At 41.0% G+C, this 14,891-nt stretch overlaps 1 protein-coding gene across 32 annotated transcripts in view; it reads right to left on the bottom strand.

Annotated features, from left to right (window-relative positions):
• LOC135501822 (voltage-dependent calcium channel type A subunit alpha-1-like) overlaps nt 1-14,891 on the bottom strand; it is a 348,627-nt gene that overhangs the window by 145,147 nt on the left and 188,589 nt on the right. The gene's annotated exons all lie outside the window — the stretch shown is intronic.

Genomic DNA, 14,891 nt, shown 5'->3' with positions numbered 1-14,891 from the left:
CCGGTGACGGCTGCCTACATGTAAATAATTCTCGCCTTTTCTCTGCAGAATTAAAGGAGTATCTGGGGTATATGACGTAGTGATATTGTTGTCAATCATACATGATTCGACGTGCGTCGTTGTTGTTTTCGGTGGACGGTTCCACGAGGGCCGCATAGATTTTTAAAAGAATGCAAATGAGTTAAAGTGCTGTGCAAGTAGGCCGATATATATGCCGTGCTTTTTTAATTATCGATTGCAAGCAAATGGTTAACAGGCATCGCCAATCATGAGTGAATCACTCATTGAGGTCCCTTAAACATGAATTATATACAAAACCACGACTCCTAGCGATTCATCAAAGGCAGATTCAGGGGACATGGACCAGAATTAGCAATGCTACCATCTTGATATTGACTCGGTTGCCTAGCGACCGTTATCCAGCCGCGGTTTGTCAATAGAGAAGCTTGTTGCGAACGTGCATAGGATAACGACGTGTCCAGAATATGTGTGGAGGCTATTCCGGGAGGCCAGTGATATATACCGGTATGTATAGCCCGGTCAACACAATGATATTATAGGTCACTTGGAGAAATGAATGACGTAATGTTTCATTTTGGCTTATCGACCGCCCAAGGAAGCTTTTTCTTATTTTAGCTCCTGAAAAACCCGTCAAAGCTTGTTCGGTAAACACAATTATCCACTCCGTCGAGGTTTTTGGTGAAATGAAAATGCCCCTTTCTCTTCGCTAAAAAACCTCGTAATTTGCCCCATCTCATCATTTTGCATTAAGTTCTCATTATGATATCAGAGTAAAGAGACGCTGTTGAAAAACAAGGAGTGTTTTGAATTGAACAGATAAGAAACGCGAGCATGTAAGTGGGAGTGTAGTCTGTAATATCATGGCAAAAAGTTATAAATGATCTAGCTTTATATTTTTACTATATCAAGCTACATTGTTTGTTGAAGTGACTTAGTACTTCACCTTTGAATCAAGTCGGACTTTTATTATACGAAAGTAGCTGTCTCTTACAAATATTAGCACATTAGTCATCCGTCGTTTAGAATCATGAGCAAGGCGACGATTTTTAGACAAGAAGATCCAGCAACGGATGTAGGCTGTTTGACATGTCTGACCTTTCCAATATAAGAGTGGATACGTTCTTGGGACCTGATTTGAGAACGGGCGTATTCGCTCTACCACCATTCGGCGTCGCTATGACTGCCTCAGGGTTCAGGCATCGTGGTTATCACAAATCCGGGGGTCTGAGCGCACGCTAACCACTACCAAACACGAACTGTCGTCAAGGGGTTCATTGCGGCGATAGACTGAATGACTGACCACGGCTCAGTTGGGGGTCAGGTGAAGAGAGGCACAGTATCATGGCTTTCGAACATTAATGGAACATCCGTCTTCTTGGCAATAGCAAAGTCGATCCGGGTCCGGGTCTTTCTCTCATAAAGTCATTAGACAGAATCGTTCAGGAAATTCACAAGCTCACAAATCCCAAGACTTCGCCAGTTTAATCAACCAACCGGAAATGATATTACGTGTCGGAGTTGCTAAAATGTACCCAAAGTAGCCCGGATGAACCTGACATTGACCGGTTCAGCAGTTAAGCATGATTTGGTCTAAGCTGTCAAATTGCCCGATTCCAAATCCGCCCACGCCTGGAGCCTCCGTATCTCGTTGTGTGTTGGCTGCTGATATTCATTGATTTTTGTTTAGCATTGCCGAGTTCCTGGAACACCCTTAGTCATATCGGCCGGGCTAGTCACTTCATTCGGGTAATCTTTCGCGATGGGATTGGCCTATCCAGAGCAACAGGTGAAGAAAAAACAAGATCTTTCACTTGAGCAAGTTCAATACTTATCATGAAAGGATGTCTACGACTGTTATTAAATGGGGTCTTTTGGCAGAAGCCAGGTAGGCAGGATAAAGTTACACGAAATCGCCAAGGGGTTCAGGGTGTCCTATCTTACCGTATCTCGAAACTGTTCACGCTTGCACCAGGAATATATTGTACATGTATTTCGAAAGTAAGTTTTTCATGTACAACGGACAATACTGAAGAACGAGTTTATTCCCACTACATATGTCGCTTCTTATTACTAGACATTTTCGTTGGTCGAGAAGCATCAGAGATACATTTCTTAAGAATTAGTCAGCACATAATGAGATACGAAGACTTGGCATTTTGACAAAGACGGCTATCGTTAACCCAACGTTCGTGAAAGATGGCGTTCTGGCGTGGAAGAAATTGATGCTGATTTTCAGTAAACACATGCACCAGTCTGTGTATTTCATAGTAGAATACGTGCTGGACGCACATGTAAGTGCGTTTTACGTTACATCGACCGTACTGGTTTCAGAAGCTTCACTCATAAACACTGAACCATACGACTATGATTTAATCATGATTTAACGCCAACGTACCGTATATCAAATACAACCACCTCAACAAGTCGAAACTTACACGGACCCTTTAGTCATGTTAGTGTAGTCGACAGTGCATCACTCTAATGTATGAAAACTCATTTAATCTAATGGTTGTTTTGCTGGCGACCTCATGTATAATTTCTCAGCCTCTACAACAAACGGATCCCCGAGAGACCAGGCAGGCCATCAATGTCAGGATTATTCATCCATCCAACCAGTCTTAGTTAATTAGTTTAGAGCACCACGTTTCATTGGGCGAGGACGCCTTTGGAACGCCATCGTGGCTGCACGCAACGATGCACGCCCAATTTGACGCAATATGACACTAATCGGTACTGTAATGAAGCGGATGACCTTGCAACTGGTGACCATGATAAGAAGATGCTTGAAGGGGAGGTGCGGGTCACCCGTCTCAGCCGATTGAGACTTCAGCTCCGCCCGCCACGCGGTTGATTTCCCCGGGTTGATGTCAGGACAGACCTGAGGCAGGTTATCCGCACTTACTCGTTTTTCAATGTTGTAGACATGCGCATCTCCCAGCACACGCGTAGTGATACATTAAATAGATCCTCCAACGTCGTGCCCAGAGGCAATTTTAATGCAGGTTTTCGAAACAAGATCCATCACTATTATTATTGAAAAAAGAAGTTCATATAGAAGAGATCACACTTTAAATTGTTGTGGATATTTACTTTCATTACATTGAATTACTATCTCCTACTTTAAAGTGGAGCTAAAGGCATTGGTCAAAGCCTTTTCAATGTAGATGTGTTCTTTTGTTTCGAGAGGTACAATTGATCTGCCTAAATTGCGCTTGTGTGAGGTCTTGCACCGCGGAAAGTGGTTTGTTTTAAAGGATTTCAACTAATTAAATTGGACTACAGTTTACCCGCACCCCTTTCGTGAGATATTTTTACTACGTTCAACAAACGCCTCATACTTTCAGTTTCTTAAACTGACACCTCAGACTAGCATCTCGCAAGAACGTTCCCTCCCAAAAAGCCGGAAAACACCCCTTTGCTTGACACAAACTACGTGAAAACAACCACCAACGCACCTCAAAGTAGTCTCATATCAGTTCCAATCCGTTGCCGTAGCCTTGTTTTGTAATGAGCTTCATCACCCACACTTCATATCACATTAAAACCGATGACACATGCAAACAAGCACTTGAGCTGTTATAGCGGAGGCGTATCCAAATCTCCTCACTTGATCGTAAGATTACCACAAACTTTGATCATTTAAATTGATATTTTAAAACGCCCATTGTCACCTACATTTCGCTTCGATCAACGCAAATTATCAGCACGCCTCCATAGTTAGTTGTTTTACAATGCCTTTGATTTTTGCAATTATAATCAGTAGAGTTGCGATTGGTCCTAAATCGCAAAAATACAGGACCGACATGGTTCGTCTGAGAGAGTCTTGTATTAATCCGCAAGGCATCCGAATCGTAATGTGAAACGTGCATGTCACGTGTATTTTTCTTCTTCAGATATTAACTCAGATAGTCGGCTTTGTATAATACCTGAGCGCCATGGGCTTATAATAAGATAATGATAAGTTGGAATTGAATTGAATTAATTGAAATTGCATCGTGCAAAATTGCTAATGCACTCTTAGAAATATAGGTTTTTGAACTTCTGAAAACCCTTTCGGGCAACACAAATATGCACCCCATAAACATTTTTCGGTAAAATGAAAAAGCTCATTGTGGTAATACCAAAACTTTGTGAAGAACCAAAGGTTTTTCAATTCACTGAAAAACCTCTACGAATTGCATCTGTGTGTTGGCCGAAAAAAGGCGTGTGTGTTATAGTCAGGAGAAACTTCACAGCAGCACACTTCTCAGTTCATCAACCGACTTCAGCCAGGGCCCAAGCCAAGGCAGTCGAGAATGCTGTCAACACTTGCGCCGTAAAATACCAAAGAAACTCACCTTGTCATTCAGTGGGAAAGCTCTTAAAACAGGAGAACAATGCAAATGTCAAGCAGGCAACGCAAAGAGCAAAGGGTTGGGAATCTTTTAAAAGAGTCTCTGTATCAACACGACAGGAAGACATTACTAAAGATCTAATCCTCCTTTATAAAGCTTGCCCGCAGCTAGCCTGTCTTTTTCTCAAACGATTCGACAGATAATGCTCTTCAATGGCAGCATTTCAAAGAAGCTGTTGGTTCGACACAATAGAGGCTTCGAGTAGTTAAAGTTAGGGACTTATGTCGCGGCTTTCGTCGCACCGAAAGGCATGGAGAACTGTCACCGCGACCAATGCGGTCTAGCAATATATGACAAAAATCGGACTACCTCATAATTAACGAGATATTTTGGAGTGTTACTAAATGTTGCACCTAGATTAGTTTTTTTTTCATGTATAAGATATACTGAAATGATGCAGGAACGTCTAGTCGATTCGACTGACAGTCAAACAATAGCATTTTGAATTGCCGGTCCAGTGCTAGCACCACTTAGAAAGCCAGCTTTCTATCCCACCCATGGCAACCTGGTTGTTTTGGTACTCAACTCGTTCTATCTTCACATTAACCAGTATTAGTAGCTTGTAGCTATCACAAGACATATTGGGAAGTCTAAAATATTCCACAAAAATCAGACCTACTTATCATTTACAAGATATATTGGAAAGTTGTCAGAAACAAGATATATCGTGTGGTGTTTAGATGCATATTTCTCACGAACAGCACCAGGGACGAATTTTTGAATGAAATGACCCCAGGTTAAATCTCCCAGTGAAAGGATTTGTTCCATTTGCTCCTGAAACCGGAAGAGACCAAAAGTATGCTTTAGTACCTCTGCCACACTTTTTGGTGCAAGATTATCGGAATACCGTACATGTAGAATAGTGCACCTCCTGAGGGTTTACACTGTTTGTCGTCTTCTTTAACACTCAGGATATATCATGCTCCTTCTCACTCGAGCAAATTAGAACTGTGTGAGGCTAACCAATGCAACTTTACGTATGGTCATTCTTTTTTTCGGAATTTCTTCCGGTCGCTGGATACCAACAAGTAACTGTAATGGTCCTCGTGAAATGACCAGATTCAATATCACCTTGGAAGATACCAGGATGATGACCCATTATCTCTGATGAATGACCAACACCGGACCATTACCAGGCAACCAAGCAGACTTAACAAAATTAAATATCTTAGGCAACGATATAGAAGGTGCGCCAAGTAGAATGTGAAATGGTCTTAGTCATGTCGGTGACCCGATGCTGTGGCAATCGTCTCGCAAATTTTTGAACGACGGAGTCTACCTGAGATCTGGCTTTTTACTCCCATGTCGTATACAAAAGAGGCGGAGTATATTGAAAACAACTTTTGCCAGGACCCTACTAAAAAAAATTACACTTGGTTGAGGTACTGTAAGGTATTTGTAGGGTATTCTAAGGTAAATGAGGGGGTAATTTCGCCGGGCCAAATTACTCCCACGTTTACCCCAGAATACCCTACAAATACCTTACAGTACCCTAGCCAAGGGTAATTTCTTTAACAGGGGATGGAACGGGGTAGGCCCAATGTCAATTTACGCCTTTCTGCTTTTCATGCTAAAGAGAGAGAGTCGTAGACCAGGAATGGTTAGCCCATTAAATTTGTCTCGGTATATTATGCTACCGGGTACATTATTCACACACACACTTGCAGCTGAAGCATATCGCATTGATTATAGATACACCACGACAGCGAATCGATATAAAAATATCTTTTGTATAAAAAGTCCCATTGATTAGCTTGCTAAATATAGTTAGCTTAATACCCTGGACGCGTAAAGCTAGTGCTAAATACAATCATTGAGTGCAAGCAGCTTCTGGGGCCGTTACCAGGAATTCGCATACATAGCCAAAAGCAACAACCTTATTAAATTGCACATTATTTTTTTGCACACGAGATATCTGAAAAGTTGTTGGCACGTCATTCCTTGTACATTTCATTATTTAAATTTATTGCATTCTCTATTAAACGCCGTGAGCTTATGATTGTTTTGTGGTGTTTTTAAGGAGTGAAGCTTTAACACTATGCCTATATTACCACAGACATGACGGACACAAAAGTTGTAGCCAGATAGACACATCAAAAGGCACAAAAGACACAAAAGGCACAGAAAATACATGTATGGGAAATATCCGACGAATAATAAGTTATAGGTTTTTTCAGAGCTGGCTTTTTTAAAATTGCACATTTGGCATCAGTATCGATACCCACTCCCATGTAATTGATATCGCGCAAGATTTTATTACGACAGAGCTTAATAACCACACCCAAGAACATGATATGGTAAAATCTGCAGAGATGGGCCGTCATGACGAAAGATGATGACGATGATGACGATTGTGCCGATTATCATGAATTCACTGTGCTTTAGGCTACGAAATCTAAATCCTTCGTAAAAAAAATCGTTAATTTTTTCAGATACATAATTGTATCAGTGTCCCCTGCACCATTGCAATAAAAGGGAGGAGAACCCCTCTTTTCTCGCATTTGAGCCCACTCCGCTGGGCTTCGCCCTGCCCCCTTGAAATTCTGATTTTGTAATGGGTTGCCATTAGGAGGAACGCTCTCACTGCTACCCCTCTTAAAGGGACAATATAGGCAGCAGCTTGGCAGGCAAGATGAAGTTACACGAAGTCGCCAATAGGGGTCTCTCATATCTAACAGTAGGTTGAAGTGATTCACGCTTGTACGAGGAATATATTGTGTGCTGAATCTGGCATGACCCAGGGCCCTTATGTGTATATTAGTCACCTGAAGATGGTCAAATTAGCCCCTCTGCTCCTGCCTATAGTCCCCCTTTAAAATTCCAACCAATGTTTGTAATGAAAATCAGCCTCCTCATAGAAAATATCATATACGAGCACTCTTATATGTACATGTGTGTATTTAATAAATACGTACAAACATGTGCCCACCTGCTGCATCATTTATGGGTGTTTTCACTTTTGCTTATCTCATTGTTTCCAAAGGCTATTCCGTCTACAACACTCACTACCAGTTGATGAGATACACTACTATCATTGACATGCATTGGCGACATGTGCACAGATGACAACACCTTGCAATTAAAACGACCGTGGCATCATTACTTGGCGTATATACATTTGTATATCCACGACAGAGTGACCTCGCACTCTAATATGAAACCATGCGGTTGTGATATATGCACTAATCATACTATATATACATTAACCTTGTTGTTGCGTGTTTAATGGCAATACATATGGCAAATGCAACAACAAGCCCTCATGAGATACCAGACTGACTGTAGTAGCAAATGTGCATCACAATTTGTGTCTTCGGTAACAATCGGCCGCCTTGGAATCTGTGCTATTTCTCGCGTTGCCAACGAAACAAAACGCATCCAAGAAATATTTGGTTTTGATACGGTTGAGAAATTATCACCGAAAAAGGATTCGAAAACACCCTTGTGATGACTGAAATTAAGCTACGTACCAATTAGGCAACTAGGTAACATGATGTGAGTGTAGTTAGTTGGAAGATATGAGAATCCTTCTAAATCAGCTCGCCATTTGAACCGCCCTGATATCCATCATACAATATGCATGATACATTGTATGTATGTATGTAGCTCTGTGAGATTTTCTACACGTTGGCTGGCTCGACGTTCTCAACAACATGAACACCCCTACGTTGCAGGGAGCGTACGTGTGAGAAGAATAACTATTCGAACGGACTGACTTAGATTGTACAGCTCACGAATTTTACAGCCTATCTCTTCTGTTCAGGAGCTTGTAGGCCTACTCCGCAGTTCGATATTTCAAACCTTTTCGAACTTGAGGTGGGAGTTACACAAAACACTGACTCTCATAATGGTTTAGGTGGGCCTTTTTGGTAATCGGTAATCAACAGAAGGTATATTCGAACTCCAAAACTTTAGATAATCCAGCCATAACCCTTTTTCCAATGGTGATGTGCCAACAGCATGTGTATGTCAACCATGATATTACAATCAGTATAATATATCTAGCGTGAACACATCAGCTAAGTGCATATACATTATGTATTATTCATGAAACCAATGGAGCAGATTGGTAATATCGAGTAGAATTCAATAGTATGACACCTAAATAGACGTAGTCGCCCACTTTGATATTTTCAAAGTGGCATCGCACACTTTGATATTCTCGAAATGACAATAATGTACGTGTACTCAATGGTACACCATAGAGCTGGAGCAGCTAGGTTTCATTGCTCCTGTTGACTGCATGGAATCCCCATTCTGCTGCATACAGCTACGCCATGCATTGCAACATATCGATTTAAGCATTGTTGTCGAGGTAATCACTTTGGGTCGATATGCATTGCAAACTCGGGATGAACCATCATTGCGAGGAATCCGGGTTATGATTGCAGAGTTAGCCTGGCACGACTGTGCTGTCATCTGCCAAGCTAACGCTGCCAGGCCGACTGTAGCTTCCAGGCTCACTCTACCTCAGTGAGGGGTATAGGCCCAACAAGTGGGCAAACAAATGATTAAGACATAGGCCGAGTCTGAACCAGTTGAAGAGAATAATATTCTTTTAAAAACTTGTGTACCTTTTTTGCCTATTTATGCCATTTTGCGTACCTTTTTTCCGGTACCTTTTTTTCCGGTACCTTTATTTCCAGTACTTATATTTCCTGTACTTTTATTTCCTGTACCTTTATTTCCGTACCTTTTTTCCTGTACCTTTTTACCGTATACCAAACAAATGGTACTAGTTCAGCCTCCACTTGGCACTGTTTTATGTGCAGGATAAATGTCATCTGTACAACCAGGGTATAAGGATCTACCAATACCAATGGTAAGGGTTAACCATAGTCCGGCACGACCACTTTGGCCAGAACTTGAAATCAGTAACCAATAAGAACTTTTTTCTAAAGAAGTGAATGCCAATTTCAGGGGGGGGAGTCTGTTCTTTGTTTCCCCGAGAACTGACTTCCACCCTTGATAGTGGCATTTACATGTACTTCATTTTGGAGGGGTTCCTATTGCCTAAGGATTTCGAGTTCTAACCAAAATAGAGTACATTACGTACGCATTAAGTATCGTGTATATAAGGTGAACATGGGTGAAGTGGGCTTTAAAAAAGGACAGAAAAACTCGCCAAGTAGGTCAGTAATGAAATTGCTGACCAATCATCGACTTCTCGACCTAGTTGCGATTGATAATTTCGAGGCCAGTTTGTGTATTTTCATTCCAGCTGCTCTGTGATTAAGTAAACGACTGGGTTATGGTGATGAGTTTGTACCGGTAAAGTAGGGCATATTTATACAGAGCGCAATACTGTGTATGACGGCCAATACCTTTGTGCATCACACTTTGCATTGAACATCAGCCTTTTCACCTTAAAAAACCCAAATGGTATTGATACAAACTAAATTGAAATTAAAATTATTACTGTATTGTATTATAACTGAAAGATTAAAACGTTGATAAAACAATCCACAAAATGATTATGCAATTTTTTAAGACTGTGGTTTATATTTGAAGGGAATATTGTAAAATCTATAACTAATGTAAATGCAAAGCTCCAAAGAACCCTTCAGCAACCGGAGCCAGTTGCATTTGCCCTTGGCTAAAGTAAAAATCGTTTGATATATCGTTAATAGCCAATGGTTCTAATTGTATATGAAGGGTCGGATGGTCGGAGTGCATAGGCACAGACGTATTGTCAGACAGGATACCAGAAAAACCTCGGTGATACTCTCTTACTAGTCTATTTGTCACGAATTTTAGATCAACTATATTGGTTTCTTTAGAAATGTCCACACTGGTAATCAAATATTGGGACTTCAGTTTCAGTTCACGAGCTTAAATGTCGCAAGGGACGATAAGTATCAAAGCGATTCTGGCTAAATCGATGATCACAGTGGGCATTTTCCTTAATTGGATCTTCTGTCTTCCTCGGGTTTACGTTCTACATATTGTATAATGATATAAGATACCGTCCTTATCACTTTCAGATTATGATTTATGCCGAGACGGGTGTAAAGGCAGAGACAGTGTGACACCGACAGAAGACTGCCTCCCCGTATATCTTCTTGCCATGGCCATCAAGTGTACAAAAGGTATTTATCATGCAGCGAATTTAAGGTGTCTCATAAAATCATATGACGTTAGTGACGTGGTAGGTTTGTCAAGATCTTGTCCTCGGTAAATAGAAGACCATTCCATTTGCCATCTTCACCGATATGTAGGGGTTTTTGTTTTTGTTTTGTAACTTTTGCTTTAGCAACAACCAGGGATCAAATCTTTGTCAGCGTGGTCACTCACGCTATTATCAAAGATTTCGTTACATTGCTCTTTGTTAACCTAACGGTGTGCCACTGCTTTTTGATACATGTGAGGCCCTATAGAATCTATTTGGGGAAGCTTTTAAAATCCCCGATTAGTCCTCAATGGTCCACAAGAAAAAATAGGATTAAAAAAGTTTTTTTTTGCACGTACTCGTCACTAAACAGCCAGCAAAAACACGGATTAAAAATGAATTTTTGCATTTGTTGTCAACTGCGACGGACGTCAGGAGAGATGTCAGAACCTTTTCAGAAACGCAGTTGGATGCAAATGCCACGCTTCGTATCCAACTGCGTTTTTGAAAACGCCCGTCTGACGCCAGCTCGTAGGTGATCTGTTTTAACGAGCATGAAAAATGGAGTTTATTACATGATGCACGGAACTGTGCAGTGTCGGAGCGAAACAGTGGTACCTTGTATAAGAAATGCCAGGCCCTGATCCGGAGATTCTATTACAAGGCAAATGGTGACACGAACTCGGGTCTTCAGTGCTGACACGACGACTGGCGGGCTCGTCTTAGCACGCTTTGTGTATCCTGTTAGCCATTTTGTATGAGAAGGTCATGAGGATGAACTGGTTGTCGCAACTACTTGAAATGTTTCACCGTATACGCAGGGCGGTTGTTTGCTTTGTTTTTTTTATTTAAAGTAGGTAATAGCAATAAACATTGCTCACAAATTCCTTCGACCTAAAACTGTGCATCTCTATTAGTCTACGGCATTGTTAAATTCATATTCAGTGCGTATTTACAGTTGGTAATTTTGAAATCAGTTTTTTCAAATTAATGTGTGAGCGAATGTGGCCTTTGCTACGTCAGCTTGGGAGCATAATATATTCTGTCCTATAAAATGACGATTCATGTGAAAAATGCATTACGCTAATGTACTAGACTGGCATGGTACCAGGCATACTATGAATCATGAATATCCATGCCCGAATCCAGGAAGTACATACAATATTGACTGCTGTTATTGAGACATTACGCCACTACATGCTAGCCTGACTAAGCTGAATCTTGCTCGATAATTGCTTATTGCAATATAGTTATTACTGTGGGACCCTTACTGTAAATATTTTATCGCATTTGTCATGAGCTTTGTGACTCTGAGACCGCTGAACCATACGTAGTTAAATAGATCTTCTGTACCCCACAGGATATATAGGAGTCGGCTTTGTACGCTAAGTTTGACCAATTCAGTTTTTAAAAAGATGTTTCTGCCAAATGATTTACAAGAAACAAACCTATGAATTTAAATAATCAAACAGATCGACTTGCCATATTACGACAACGGGTGTGCGGACTTTAAAAGGGTTAACCATAAGGTACCACCATTTTGACTAGGAACTGAAATCCAAGAGCAAAATAATAGAACTATTTCAAGACGAAGTAAATGCCGATTTTAAGGAGGGGAGTCTGTTCTCTGTATTTCAGAGAACAGCCTCCCATGTTTAAACATTCACCTCGTTTTGCAGAATTCGGACTGCTTTAGGATTTCAAGTTCGAACCGAAATGGTGGTGCATATGGTCAACCCGTTGCATCAAGTCATAGTTTTGTTGAACCGGTTTACCCCTTGACATCAACATAAGGTTCTCGAAAGCTTCACCTTCTTTCACCATTGCAGATTTTGCTAGCTCTAGGCTCTCCCTATCTATCCTTTCCTTCGTACTAATTTCACGCACGGTATTATTTCAGAGCCCCGGGAAAAGCTCCATTTCGTCGGCTATGTTTCAAAGGAGGCAGAGGTATGTGTCTTGACTTTCAAACAAGTGACATATGTCAACAAATATATTGTTTGTTTTCTGTTTTCCATCTTTTCCATCTTGTCCATGATACATGTATAATGTCATTTACTTAAGCTAACGTCCGATTGCAAGGCCAGGCAACAGACCCAATATGGCCGCAGAATACTTGATCGATAGTGGTGACGCAAACGCATGAGAGTTGGGATGACCAGCACCCTCCATGTGACACCATGACAATCTCGATAGAGAAGCTCGTTTTCTGGTGACATGAACGTTACCTAACTTCATGATTGGCTGTCATTTGACCCGTACTTATTTAGAGCTATTATTTCAAATAATAAGTGCGTCGTATGGAGGCGATATGCAACAATAAATTTGTTTATGCTTGCATGCAATATCGTGTGTACATCATTTATCTGATATACGTGTACGCCCACATTGCAAAACTAAATGATTTAAGGGTTATTACCACGGACGGCGGCTGTGAAAAACTAATTATTTCTGATGATTTGAGTGACAATGTAGAAAACGTATGCATGCGCTGGATGCAGATGTTAATGCTTTCATACAGTAGTATCGTGCAATGCACTCTATATCGTATAGTATACGACCTGTATGTATCTCAGTGAGATTCATGTAATGTTATCATTGAACATCATCCAGTAAAATGATGATTTGATAAATGGTCGAACCTACATGTAGGCCAGTGTGATTGCCGTCAGCGAAATTTCGAGCTGTTAAAAATATCAAACTTATAACCAAATGAAGTACTTTTGAGCCGTCTGATTGTGAGTTTGTTGCAAAATTTTGCATTTTCTGTGAGTAAGTGAGATGACCTCGAGAATATGGATAATGACATTTAGAGGAAATTCTACCACGCCCGAGCCCAACCTAAGGCATGCCCTCGAGAGATGTGATGCTGCCACTCCAGGGTTTTATATACAAGCCATGAATTCAGTGGTTAAAGAGGCAATATAATTCCCTCAAAGCCGTCGATGTTGTTTGCATGCGTATACACAGTAGGCTTGTGCACTTGAATAATTGACGAGAACACGCTGCATAAGTCATATCATCCAAACCCTTTTAGCCAACTAACAACTAATGCATTTAGCGTTCGAGCTTAATGAAATAAGTAAAGGGATGCAACAAATATTTTTTTAAGTAATAGACCGAAGCGATTTACGATCTTGAGCGCAAACTTTACCCGACAGTTTTTGCCTGTGCACAAAATACAACAGTCTGTCAACTTGTGAAAAAATGCCGCGACGTGTTGGAGTCTTTTAATGCATCCTGATTCTCAGGGGTATGCACCATCTGCAGGGCAAGGACCTAGCAAAGTCAAAGCCCCTCACAGTGGTCAAGATGGCCTGTCTCTATTTGTCGATTCTGTTTAGTTTGATGGCAGAGACCAATGCTACCGCGTTGATATTACCTTGGACACATATAAAAAAAGTGATGCCCAGTTTCTTGGTGATGGATTGAGACACCTCCGTCATAGCAGAAAAAAATTGCCCCTTTTCCAGTCTAGTCCACCGCACCTTGTCACATAGCAAACACTTGATATCGAGAATCGAATCGTCCACTGCGTAATTCGTTATAAGTAACGGAACAGCGAATCCACGTTCGTGAGATACGGAGGATGCGAAAAACGCAGTGGATATTTGACCGTGTCACGGTTTCACATTTTATTTCGCTATTTTGCCGGAACTTCCCTTCGACATGCACAGTTCATGATTTTCAGACTTGGACAATTATTTGAAATCGGCAATTTTGATCTGGTGATGATGATGGAAGGATGCCGCGCGCTCACAGTTGTTGACGAATTTATTAGTCTTTCTGTAGTTGAATGCGCTATTAAAGCGTCGAACAAGAACAGCGTGAATAATGTGGATAACATTTTCTATGAACTTGCGGTGTTACCCCTTGTGCAGAAGACCAGTGTGCGTCGTCCGGCAAAATAACATTTCGGGTACGATTGCCGTATGGCCATTTCCGGCAGAAACAGTAGAAATCTAGAATATAGAACTCCGAAAATCATGAACTGCGCATGTCAAACGGAAGTTCCGGCTAAATGCGAAAAAAAAAGAAACCGTGACACGGTCAAATATCCACTGCCTTAAAAAAAATTTGTAGTTCGACTTCACGAGAAAATGGCAGAGTTTGCAAAAAAAAAGAAAATGACTGAGAAAACTTCCCAGATTTTCATTTTAGATACCTCGTTTCTGGGGATATATCGTGCTATTTTGCGAGTTTCACGCAGGTCTGTTCACTGCATATTTCTCGACCCTTGCGAAGAGCTATGAACGACAAAGTACGAAGAATGTAAGAATACTTTATCAACAATTTTTTTGATTTTTTTCCTTCTACAACTAAGTTTCAAGGAGGATTTACGGGTGTGGCGTAATGAGCGCGGGACT

This window comes from Lineus longissimus, chromosome 17 (assembly GCF_910592395.1).
Source record: "Lineus longissimus chromosome 17, tnLinLong1.2, whole genome shotgun sequence".
Classification (NCBI taxonomy): domain Eukaryota; kingdom Metazoa; phylum Nemertea; class Pilidiophora; order Heteronemertea; family Lineidae; genus Lineus; species Lineus longissimus.
This window is presented reverse-complemented; position numbering and strand designations above follow the sequence as displayed.